At 46.7% G+C, this 12500-nt stretch overlaps 7 non-coding genes across 7 annotated transcripts; all 7 read right to left on the bottom strand.

Annotated features, from left to right (window-relative positions):
* Positions 1-171: 171 nt before the first annotated feature.
* TRNAW-CCA (transfer RNA tryptophan (anticodon CCA)) lies at positions 172-243 on the bottom strand. The gene has a single exon. It is a non-coding gene; the product is annotated as a tRNA-Trp (tRNA).
* Positions 244-1657: 1414 nt separating this feature from the next.
* Positions 1658-1729, bottom strand: TRNAW-CCA (transfer RNA tryptophan (anticodon CCA)). The gene has a single exon. It is a non-coding gene; the product is annotated as a tRNA-Trp (tRNA).
* A 178-nt stretch (positions 1730-1907) lies between these two features.
* Positions 1908-1979, bottom strand: TRNAW-CCA (transfer RNA tryptophan (anticodon CCA)). Its single transcript has one exon. It is a non-coding gene; the product is annotated as a tRNA-Trp (tRNA).
* Positions 1980-6632: 4653 nt separating this feature from the next.
* TRNAW-CCA (transfer RNA tryptophan (anticodon CCA)) lies at positions 6633-6704 on the bottom strand. The gene has a single exon. It is a non-coding gene; the product is annotated as a tRNA-Trp (tRNA).
* A 181-nt stretch (positions 6705-6885) lies between these two features.
* On the bottom strand, positions 6886-6957 carry TRNAW-CCA (transfer RNA tryptophan (anticodon CCA)). Its single transcript has one exon. It is a non-coding gene; the product is annotated as a tRNA-Trp (tRNA).
* Positions 6958-7131: 174 nt separating this feature from the next.
* Positions 7132-7203, bottom strand: TRNAW-CCA (transfer RNA tryptophan (anticodon CCA)). Its single transcript has one exon. It is a non-coding gene; the product is annotated as a tRNA-Trp (tRNA).
* A 378-nt stretch (positions 7204-7581) lies between these two features.
* TRNAC-ACA (transfer RNA cysteine (anticodon ACA)) lies at positions 7582-7653 on the bottom strand. Its single transcript has one exon. It is a non-coding gene; the product is annotated as a tRNA-Cys (tRNA).
* Between the last annotated feature and the right edge of the window lie 4847 nt (positions 7654-12500).

Below are 12500 nucleotides of genomic sequence, written 5' to 3' on the forward strand. Positions count from 1 at the left end.
TGCTATATCCGCACCTTTGTTCAAGCTGCATGCAGTATATGGTTATGCAAAAAGAACGATTGGAGTGCACTCTCAGTGGAGTGCAGATGACGCTCAATGCCTATCGCACTAATGTAGCCGAGTGGCAAACCAGATGATAATATAATGCGTCAGCGGAAGGAAAAAAGTTATTGACCCGGACGTGATTTGAACACGCAACCTTCTGATCTGGAGTCAGACGCGCTACCGTTGCGCCACCGAGTCTTTTTTTTTTCTTTATTGCCTCGCTTTTCACAGAGTTTACGAGATCAGAAGAACAGATTAACAAGATAATAGTGCCGAGAGCCGTCAGCTGTTTGCTGACTACAAGCCATCAGTATTTCGGCATCTGCAACAACATTTCTAATCTTGGAACCCACTCTGGTACATACTCCTGCACCTTCTGCACTTCGACAAAATGGGACACCGATTCGCAAAAATATTCGCCAACCGGTCTAGCGTCAATATCCGCATTGTGTACAGCCGTCCGAGTTCGCCATATACTGTGCAGGCCCAGGAGCATAACCAGATCGAAAGGCACACCATCGTAGTATTCGACCGTGAGATAACGGATTCCGTGCGGACTTAATGGCAACTCATTTTTCAAGGTTCTTTGTAAGATGTCCCAGAAGAACACTCCACCCCAGCAATCTAAAAACACATGCTCAATTGTCTCTGGTTTTTTGCATAACAAACAATGAGTACCCCAGGGAACAAATAAACCCTTTTCCTCTAACCATGTTTTAACAGGTAAGGTTCCTGTGTGCAGCTTAAAAAAAAGGTCTTAACCCCTGGCGCAACTAGCATTTTTTTAACGCGTTTCAAAACATCTTTTCCTTTGCCTGCACAGTATAATTCACGATACAATGGCACAGGAAATAACACAAAATACCTAGGAGTACCCCTACAGTACTACTATGACAATGAGCCTTATTGGAAAAAACAAACAGAGGTGTTACGTGAAAATGCACAAAAGTGGAAAGGATGGGATAAGTCGATTTTCGCACGTGCCACGACGTGCAACCTATTTCTTGTAAGCAAGCTATGGTATGTAATGCAAGTTTTGCATTGCAGCAGGTTAAATGTACAAAAAATGCACAGAGTGTTCGCGGTCTTTATCTGGAACTCTCTATGGGAAAAAACGAGCCGAACAAATCTGTTTAAAAGAGGGAGTGAAGGTGGGCTTGGTCTAGTGCATCTGTATGTGAGACAACTCGTCAGTCGATTTGTTTTTCTCAGAGATGTAGATCATACCTTTCTCAGAACTATGATTCAACTGAGGCTGGGTAAAGTGCTACCAGAGTTTGTTGTGTCTTCGGTTTGTCAGCAAGGACCAGTACGTGGATATCTAAAAGAAGTGGTGTCATCTTTCCGCTTCTTATAGGTGCGTTTTTCTTTGCAATATTTGACAGATGTGTCACGCAAAAAACTGTACAAGGACCGTTGCGCCACCGAGTCACGACAGAACTGCCGTATCCACACCTTTGTTCAAGCTGCATGCAGTATATGGTTATGCAAAAAGAACGATTGGAGTGCACTCTCAGTGGAGTGCAGATGACGCTCAATGCCTATCGCAATAATGTAGCCGAGTGGCAAACCAGATGATAATATAATGCGTCAGCGGAAAGAAAAACGTTATTGACCCGGACGTGATTTGAACACGCAACCTTCTGATCTGGAGTCAGACGCGCTACCGTTGCGCCACCGAGTCCCGACGGAAGTGCTATATCCGCGACTTTGTTCAAGCTGGATGCAGTATATGCTTATGCAAAAGAACGATCGGGGTGCGTTCTCAGTGCAGTGCAGATGACGCTCTGCCTATCGCAATAATGTAGCCGAGTGGCAAACCAGATGATAATATAATGCGTCAGCGGAAAGAAAAAAGTTATTGACCCGGACGTGATTTGAACACGCAACCTTCTGATCTGGAGTCAGACGCGCTACCGTTACGCCACCGAGTTTTTTTTTTTTTCTTTATTGCCAGTCCTCGATATATCACAACACAAATTCCTAAATGATATAAACAAAGACCAAAGAAGCAAAAAGGGATGAATACACAAACGGAACAAAGAACAGTAATATTTACATTCGCTGCCGTCCGCTACTGTGGCACGACGTTGTCGGATTAAAATTCCTTTAGTGCTGTAAGGGGTTCAACCCTCGACAGCCACTCAGGAACAGGCTGTTGCAACTTGATCACTTCCACATACCGTTGCATGGATTCACAAAAGTACAGACGCGCCGGTCGGGCATCCGGGTCACAATGGTAACCCGCCATTCTTGCGCGCCATAAACAGTGGAGGCCCGTAAGCATGATCAGGTCGTACGGGAAACCTTCGTCGTCATATACTGGCAGAAACCTGATTCCGTGGGGATCTATAGGTAGCTCCTTTTTTAGAGTCCTTTGTAACACGTCCCAGAAAAAGACCCCTTCCCAACAGTGGATGAAGACGTGATCTATGCTTTCTGTTTTTTTACATATAAGGCAGTGGGTTCCCCATGGCATGTAGAACCTACGTTGTTCAGGGAAGATTTTAACAGGTAGAGTACCGGTGTGTAATTTAAAAAAGAACGATTTAGTGGCTGGTTGAACTGGCATCTTCTTCACCCTTTTCAATACATCTAGGCCTGGGCCTCCACTGTACGGGGCTCTGTACATAGGTACCAGCAAAACACTGTCACATAAATCACGATATAACTTTTTTCGTTTTACACTCCACAAATATGCACTTGAAAAACGAACGCGCAAAAAAGAAACACTCTGAACTATTTCCCGAAAGAAACCACGGACTGGTCCTGGCATTATTTCCGTACCTACAACGAATTCGGGAAGTGATCTTGACAGCCTCATTTGGATCACCGTGCGCAGAAATGGGTCGTTTGTATCTCGAAAGAAGGAGAATCTGTTCACCAGTTGACGCAAGAAAAGGTGCGCCAACCCCAGACCACCATCCTTCACACGTCGGAAGAGATTATCTCGGCTGCATCGCTTCCAGCTCGATGCCCACACGAATACAGCGAACACGCGGTGCAGTTTCTGCACATTAATACGAGAGCACTGTAGGACCTGCATTACGTACCAGATCTTTGACACGAGAAACATGTTGCACGCTGTAGCTCTCGCGAACATTGACAAGTGACAGGCGTTCCATCGGTCGGCTTTTTCTTTTAGTTCTTTTGTCCGCTCCTTCCAGTACTCGCTACTGTCCTTGTAGGCATCAAGGGGTGCTCCAAGGTACTTAACTGGCGTCGTGACCCAGTTTACGTTCGAAAAGTGGTCTGGTGTAGACGCCCATCTTCCATGCCAAAACCTCAAACATTTCTGCCAGTTAACGTAGCTGTTAGTGACGTTACCAAACTTTTTGACGATATTAACAGTATTCAATACACTTTGTTTGTCTTTACAGCACACAGCCACATCGTCAGCGTATGCCAGTAGCTTCACTTCTGCTGATTGAAGACTAAACCCCTTAATACATTCATTTTCGATGATGGCCAGACATAGCGTTTCTATGTAGACACAAAACAGGAGTGGACAACCCTGGCGAACGGAGCGCTTCACGTTAATGGGGGCCCCCAACATCTGATTAATTATAAGTCTGGTATAGCAGCTCCGGTACGCCATGGTCACCCCTTCAGCGATTATGTGGCCAAAATTAACGTGTTCAAGGATGGTAAGCAATATGTCGTGAGAAACACAATCAAACGCCTTCTCCAAGTCTAGCTGGAGGATGGCTACTGCATCGCACATGGCGTCACAACACTCCAGCACACACTTCATTTTATGGATGTTAGTGAAAATGGTTCTTCCACGAATACCACACGTCTGGTGTGGGCCGACTACTTCCTGAATAACTGACTGGACCCGTCGTGCCAACACCTTCATCAATATTTTGTAGTCGCAGTTAGTAAGCGCTATGGGTCTGTAGGAGGAAAGGTGCTTGAGCTTTTCGGTCTCTTCTGTTTTCGGTATTAGTACTGTATGGGACTGGCCAAAGGATGGTGGAAGTATTTTCAGTTCATATGCTTCATTGAAAACTGCTGTTAAGATAGGAGCTAGGTGGCTTTTGAACGATTTGTACCAAGCGGCACAAAGACCGTCTGGACCTGGCGACTTCCCAGGATTCAGGTCTTCGATGGCTTTCATCACTTCATGTTGTGTTAATGGTCGTTCTAAGGTTTCTTTAACCTCACTCGACAGCTGTGGGATTCGTTGCAAAAATAATTTCTTGAAATCGTGCATGTTGACAGGCCTGAATGCAAAACGTTCTTTGTAATGCTCAAAGAAAGCATGCCCTATATTATTGTTATCCGTTAATACCACCCCTTCATATTCGATAGCCTCAATCTGCTTACGTCTCGAGTGCTTTTTTTCTAGCCCCAGTGCTCTTTTCGTTGGCGTTTCCCCGCATGATAGCCTTTCTGCTCTGGCGCGCACTAGCGCACCTCGGAAGCGATCTTCGTCGAATACCTCGAGCTTCTTCTTAACGGCGCGCATATCTTGTTGATAGGCGCCAGGTTGCATGCATTCAAGCTTCGCAAATTTTTCTAGCAATGTTGTTAAATCCTTTTCTCTGGCCTTTTGTTCATATCGCAGTACGCTACTTCTTTCGATTGCCTTCAATTTAATACTTTGCTTCAGCAACTCCCATTCCTCACCAAATTTCGTAGAACTGTCTGTTCCAAAAGAATTCAGAGCAGCCACTACATTTTCGTTAAAAGTTTCATCCCGTAACAGCTCTGCATTAAATTTCCACAGTTCCCAGACGAACTTGTTTCGTTCTTTCTTCCTGCCCACCGTGCATTTTACCAGGCAGTGGTCAGAATATGATATGGCCGTAACTGTGTAGCACTGGCATTTTTCAACTAAATCATATGAAAGATAGATACGGTCTAAGCGTGCGTGACTTGTGCCCTGAAAGTGAGTAGCTTACGTCTCCGTGACCGCGAAAACATTCTGCGATATCTTCTAATTCGAATTCGTGTGTAATCTGCGCCAGGATATCACTACTTTTGTCACAAACCACGCGACGCGTAGACCTATCCTCAGCTTTCAATACGCAGTTGAAGTCGCCTACACAGGCTATCATTTTTTGCACATGTAAATGATGCTTTAAACTCAAAAAGAAATTTGCCCTCTCTTGCACAGTATTAGGCGCATAAATGCAAAACACGCGCCATTGGAGATTACAATAGCTGAAGTCACAAAAGACAAGTCGACCAGAAGTACAGGAGAAGTAACCATCTATAACAAGACCAGGGAGCTTCCTCACGAACAGCACACACCCTGCCGAAGTCCCTAAGGCGTGGCTCACTACCGTATAGTAGTTATACGTGAACCTTTGCACCATGCTCCCGGTCTCCTCCTCGCCGTCTACCTTGGTTTCTTGCACGGCTAAAACGTCGAGGTCGTGGTCCACTAGTAGTCTGTAAACCTGACTCTGTTTCCTTTTGGCGGCCAGACCTCGAACGTTTAGCGTGCCGAGGCTAAGCGACGGGTTGGTAGCCATTATTGGTGAAAACCGGAGGGGAGAAGGCCCGGAGCATGGTGCTCACCTTAACGTCTAGCTGACCGCTAGACGCCTCCGTGGCCATCCGGTGGCCGTCGCCCGGGTTCCTCTTTGGTCGGCTTCGGGGTAAGCCTACGGTCAGTCTCCAGGTTCGGCTTAGGCTTGAGGGTGGAGCGCCTTCCAGGTAGCGTCTTAGCGGGTGGTGCCTCGGAGTCACCGCCGGCCTTTCCGTTGACTTTCTCCTCGTGCTGCAGGGATCTCTTGACCGGTGCCGAGACGGATTCGACGCGGGCGCTAGCAGGGGTCGCGTTGTCGTCCACCTCTGCCTGCGTTGCATCCGTAGCTGGCTGGTGGCTCTCATTTTCTTGCGGGGCCGTCTTCACGCTCTCGACTGTAGCTGCTGGTTCTTTGGGGGGAGGGATATTCCTTCCGTCACTTTGCGAAGGAGGCCAGCGCGGTCTTGACGTCTTCGTCGTCCACCCCATGCAGAAGCCAGTGGATACGAAGCTTCACCTGTTGTTCCTTGGGGTCGATGACCAGGCAGCGACGCCCCTCCACCTGCAGCTCCTTCAGGGCCGCCAGCTTTTCGGCAGCCTCGGCTGTCTTCATCGTCACCGCCCATACATGGTTGATTTGGTATGCTCCAAGGGCGACGACGCCAGAGAGCATACCAACAGCTTGAAGCGCGTCCCGGAAATCTTCCACACGGAACGGGCGAACACGAGCGTCGCCGTGCAAAAAAACTGTGTTTAAAACGATGCGTCCTGTAGGTAGTCGAGGCAAAATAATCTGGAAATCCTTATCTTCCTCCGTCGAAAGCCTGTTGCCGCGGCTAACAGCCGCATACGCCGCTCCATTGGAGCCCATGATCCCGCGATCCGTTTAGCTCGGGAGCCGGAAGCAGAATGTTGCGCCACCGAGTCACGACAGAACTGCCGTATCCACACCTTTGTTCAAGCTGCATGCAGTATATGGTTATGCAAAAAGAACGATTGGAGTGCACTCTCAGTGGAGTGCAGATGACGCTCAATGCCTATCGCAATAATGTAGCCGAGTGGCAAACCAGATGATAATATAATGCGTCAGCGGAAAGAAAAAAGTTATTGACCCGGACGTGATTTGAACACGCAACCTTCTGATCTGGAGTCAGACGCGCTACCGTTGCGCCACCGAGTCACGACAGAACTGCCGTATCCACACCTTTGTTCAAGCTGCATGCAGTATATGGTTATGCAAAAAGAACGATTGGAGTGCACTCTCAGTGGAGTGCAGATGACGCTCAATGCCTATCGCAATAATGTAGCCGAGTGGCAAACCAGATGATAATATAATGCGTCAGCGGAAAGAAAAAAGTTATTGACCCGGACGTGATTTGAACACGCAACCTTCTGATCTGGAGTCAGACGCGCTACCGTTGCGCCACCGAGTCACGACAGAACTGCCGTATCCGCACCTTTGTTCAAGCTGGATGCAGTATATGCTTATGCAAAAGAACGATCGGGGTGCGTTCTCAGTGCAGTGCAGATGACGCTCTGCCTATCGCAATAATGTAGCCGAGTGGCAAACCAGATGATAATATAATGCGTCAGCGGAAAGAAAAAAGTGACCCGGACGTGATTTTAACACGCAACCTTCTGATCTGGAGTCAGACGCGCTACCGTTGCGCCACCGAGTCACGACAGAACTGGTGTATCCGCACCTTTGTTCAAGCTGCATGCAGTATATGGTTATGCAAAAAGAACGATGGGAGTGCACTCTCTTTTTTTTTCTTTATTGCCTGGCTGTGGTACATAGTTTCACAAGAGGCAACGCTCACCAAAATGAATACAAAAGTAGAATATACATTTTCTCTATGTGCACACATTACAAAGCATTGTGCTGGCTCAGTCTAATCAAAATTCGCGCAATGCTACCAACGGTTCTACTCTTGGGAGCCACTCCGGTGGCTCCACTCTCAGTGGAGTGCAGATGACGCGCAATGCCTATCGCAATAATGTAGCCGAGTGGCAAACCAGATGACAATATAATGCGTCAGCGGAAAGAAAAAGGTTATTGACCCGGACGTGATTTGAACACGCAACCTTCTGATCTGTAGTCAGACGCGCTACCGTTGCGCCACCGAGTCTCTTTTTTTTTCTTTATTGCCTGTTTTCTTTTACAGGTCGTGGAAACAGAGAAACATGAATGATAAAAGGAAACATTTGGATCAAGTCTTGATCCGGTGTGTTCACATTAAAATTTCTTCAAGTTACACAATTTTTCCAAGAGAGGTAGCCAGTCAGGAGGCTCTGGTTGCGCTTTATACAGTTCGCGTATATAATCCATGTTTACAATGAAATTTTCCCTGACAGGACGTGCGTGAAGGTCGGCATTGCGGACCGCCATTCTAGTCTGCCAGATGCTGTGAAGTGCTATCAGCATGAACATGTCGTACGGGACGCCGTCTTCATTGTCCACACTCAGAAAACGAATGCCATGACTCGTGATGGGTAGGTCCTTTTTCAATGTGCGCTGCAGAATGTCCCAATGGAAAACGGCGTCCCAGCAGTAAAGAAAAACGTGTTCTACCGTTTCGGGCGTCTTACAAAGTAGACAGTTTGTCGTCCATGGAACGTAGAGTCCCTTATCAGCTAACCATTGCTTTACTGGGAGCGTCCCAGAATGAAGTTTAAAGAAGAAAGTTTTTGTTCCCGGTTTTACGTTCATCTTTTTAACCCTTCTTAGCACGTCCTGTCCGGGTCCGACATTGAATAAAGTTCTGTACCGCGGTGTTGGCAAGAAACAGTCGACAAGGTCTTTGTAAAGTGTTTTCCGTTTTACAGAGGACAAATACTCTAGCGAAAAGCGCACTTTCAGAAATTGAAAAGAATGCACTACTTCACGCAAGAATCCAGTCACATAATGGTACATATTGTCATTCGATGACACAACAAATTCTGGAACGTGTGAACACAGCCTTAATTTTATCACAGTTTGTAAAAAGCCATTTCATTGGTCACGGAGAAAAATAAAACGATACACAACTTGCCTAATAAATAAATGACACAAACCCAATCCACCGTTTCGGACCGGTAAGAATAAATTTGAGCGACTTGTTCGTTCCCAGGTCGATCTCCACAGAAACACGGCGAAAATCCTGTGAAATTTCTGCACATTCACCCGCGACATACAAAGGACTTGGAACACATACCATATTTTGGCTATTAAAAACAGGTTGCATACATACGCCCGTGCAAAAATAGAGAGCTCCCGCCCACCCCAGGCGTTTGTTTTTTGCATGATTGTTTCTGCTTCGTCCTTCCAGTACTCGTTGTTGTCACGATAAACCTCGAGTGGCACCCCTAGGTACTTCAGTGGGCGGGTTTCCCATCTTACATTTACGTATACATCAGGCTTCATATCCCAATTGCCATATCAAAACGCAGTTGTTTTATCCCAGTTAATCATGCTACCTGTCATGGAACAAAATTGTTTGGCTGTATGAACAACTTCACATATACTCTGCCTATCTTGACAGAGTACGGCCACATCGTCAGCATATGCAAGAATCTTTACTTCAGTACTCTGTAATCTAAATCCGTGCACGTTTGAATTTTGGATAATTGATAAGCAAAATGGTTCTAGGTATATGGCAAAAAGTAAGGCTGACGCCGGGCATCCTTGTCTGATGGAACTGAGTATGTCAATTTCTTCACTTAGCGTCCTATTAACTACCAGGCGTGTTACACACTGCGAGTACGCCATCTTTAATCCATCGATAAACACGGTTCCAACTTGCACATGTTCTAACACGTTGAACAACACTTCATGGGAGACACGGTCAAAAGCTTTTTGTAAATCTAACTGCATCATTGCTATTCGGTCTCCAAAGTCATCGCAAATCTCTAAGACACTTCTTACTACGTGTATATTTGTCGTAATGCTACGACCTCTTATGCCACATGTCTGGTGCGGTCCTACAATGTTTTGAACAACATTCTGCATTCTTTTGGCCAAAACCTTCATGAAAATTTTGTAATCTGTATTCAAGAGGCTAATGGGGCGATATGACGTCACAGACTGAAGTTTGATGTCATCGTTCGATTTGGGGATTAAAACAGTGTGCGCTTCAGTGAAAGACCGTGGTAGCTTCTTTTTATACCCCTCTTCGATAACTTGGAACAGCGCGCTGGCAATCTCTTCTTTAAACATTTTATAGAATTCTGCTCCGATTCCATCTGGGCCAGGTGTCTTTCCAGTGCTTAAGTCATCAATAGCTTTTTTAATCTCCTGTATACTGATAGGGGCCTCCAAACTTTTTTTAGTTTCGTCGTCAAACTTGGGCACTAAAGAAAGGAAATCTTCACTAAATCCATTCCCCATCGGAATACGTTTTCCAAGCAAATCGCGATAGTGTTCAAGAAACGCGTTCATTATCTGACTTTTTTCTTTCGTCAGTCTGCCATTGTACATTATTTCCTTAACTTCTTTTCTTTGTGCATATTGCTTTTCATCACTTAGTGCCCGCTTTGTCGGTGTTTCGCCCATCCAAAGCTTTTCTGTTCTTGACCTAATAATAGCACCTCTGTACTTTTCTTTATCTAAAAGTTCCAGCTTGTTTTTGGTATTTTTGATTTCTTTAGTGAAAGAGCCCGGTTTCACACTCTCTTCCTTTAATAGTGCTTGCAGTTGCGACTGCAATTTCTTCTCGTCTTGTTTCTTCTCAAAATTAAGGATAGTCGTACGTTCTATAGCACTCAATTTAACATCTTGTTTAAAAACTTCCCACCTCGTTTCCCAGTCGTCTTTTCCAACTTCATACAGCATCGTTAACGCTTCATTTACTTTTCTAGAAAAAAATTTATCTTTCATGATGCTGTTATTTAATTTCCAGAGGTGCCAGTTGAACTTAGGCATTTTTTCCTTTGTCCCAAGCGTGAATTTTACCAAACAGTGGTCGCTAAAAGACACTGGTATAACAACGTATTCGTCACAACACATCACAAGGTCAAGTGGGATGTAGGCACTATCCAAACGTGCGTGCCTTTGGCCGTGAAAATGCGTGAACTCAACCCCGCCATTAGACATGCAGAGGGCCACATCTTCTAGTCCATTCTCAGCAATCAATTCCGTCAAAAACAGTGCGCTTTGATCGTGCAAATTTACACGTTTGGAGCGGTCCTCGATCGCACACACACAGTTGAAGTCACCAATTAATATCACATATCTACTACAATCAAGGAAACCACCAATCTCTTCAAAGAATGCTTTTCTTTCGTTGTCACGATTTGGGGCGTACAAGCAAATCACGCGCCATTCAAAATTAATTAACGAAAAATCACAAACCACGAAGCGTCCGCTCTCACTGCTTCTTATACTTGTTTCAACTGCGCCCATCGATCTTTTTATAAACATTGCACACCCTCCCGATAAGCCATCGGCATGTGACACACAGACATTATACGTTGTGTTGAAAGGCGCAACCATTCGCTCAGTTTCGGCCTCCCTGTGTACTTTTGTTTCTTGCACGGCGATCACGTCTAAATCATGTTCCGCAAATAGCCTACTTAATTGGTATTGGCGCCTTTTAGACGAAAGCCCGCGCACATTTAGAGTGGCGAAACGAACTGCTCTCTCAAGTCTAACAGCCATCTTTATCTTGAAAAAGGATGCGCTCACCAAACAGTCGGTGCCCCGATATTGGGGTACACCCTCGGTACGTTAGCCGTGTTGTCAAGTGGGCAGCTTAGCCGCCCTCTTCTCCCCCTCCGGGACGTTTGGCTTTGGGGTCGGCCGCAGCCGGCGACTGGTGAACGCTTTTGTCGGTGGTTCACTGCTGTTGGCGTCCTTTGTCTCTGCACCGGCGTCGTCTCGTAGTCTCTTTCCCAGCGCACTGCTGTCTTCTGCTTCACGGCAATCCATGGCGTCCACTTCGGCACTCTTGTGGTGAACTCCCGCTGTCTCTTTATTTTCACTTGTGTTGTTGGCACCACCCTCGATGAATTCGGAGCCCTGTATTTTGGCGTTTGCGTCTGCTGCAATTTCCACCTGTACAGTGGCTGTCAAATTTTCCGCGGTAGTATTTTCCGGTTGCTTACTTCCTTTGGTGCTGGTGCCTTGTACTCCTGATGTTGCAGAATTCAGCCATTCTTCTGCTTCCGCTTCGTCCATGGTGAGCTCGGATTTCTCCGTGCTCACCGTGGCCATGGCAGCTGCCGCATACGTCCTCGAGCAGTTTTCTACGGCGTGTCCAAAGCGTTTGCAGACGTTGCACCGCGGCACGCGGCAGTCCTTTCTTATGTGGCCAATCTGTTGGCAGCGCAAGCACCTTGGCGCTCTTCCGGGCGCTACGACAAGGGCTAGCTCACCTCCGACGCGCAGCTGATGTGGTATATCATCCAACGTAACGTCCGCCTTCAGTCGCACCACAACTGTGCGTGTCATGGTGTTCTGTAGGCTGTAGCCGTCAAGACGCCATTTATCCAGTCCTATTTCCAAGACGGTTCCGTAGGGGTTCAGGGCGTTTCGCACATCTTCGCGTACATGGTAGAGCAGCCAGTGAAGCTTCAGACGGACGTCGCGGTGACTTGGATCAATTACGATACATCTCCGACCCTTGACCGTCAATTCCGGTTCGGCCAAAAACTTCTTTGCGCCTTCAGCAGTCTTGCAGGTAACCGCCCACACATGATTCATTTGATAGGCGCCGAGCGCAAGAACCTCGGTGGGCGGAACACGTTGAAACAGTGGCTCACGAAAATCTTCCGCGCGATATGGTCTACCTTTCACATCAGCATGAAGAAAAACGGTATTTTGAACAACGTACCCAGTTGGCAGTGGGGGCAAAATGATTGCATAATCCTGCGACATTTCATTCCTGGTACCGCGGCTATCGTGGGCCGCTACATCCGCTCCGACGGAGCTCATATCAGCCACGTCCGTACACTACGGTGGCCGGAAGTCAACTCCTGCGCCACCGAGTCACGACAGAAC

This window comes from Dermacentor andersoni, chromosome 6 (genome assembly GCF_023375885.2).
Source record: "Dermacentor andersoni chromosome 6, qqDerAnde1_hic_scaffold, whole genome shotgun sequence".
NCBI lineage: Eukaryota > Metazoa > Arthropoda > Arachnida > Ixodida > Ixodidae > Dermacentor > Dermacentor andersoni.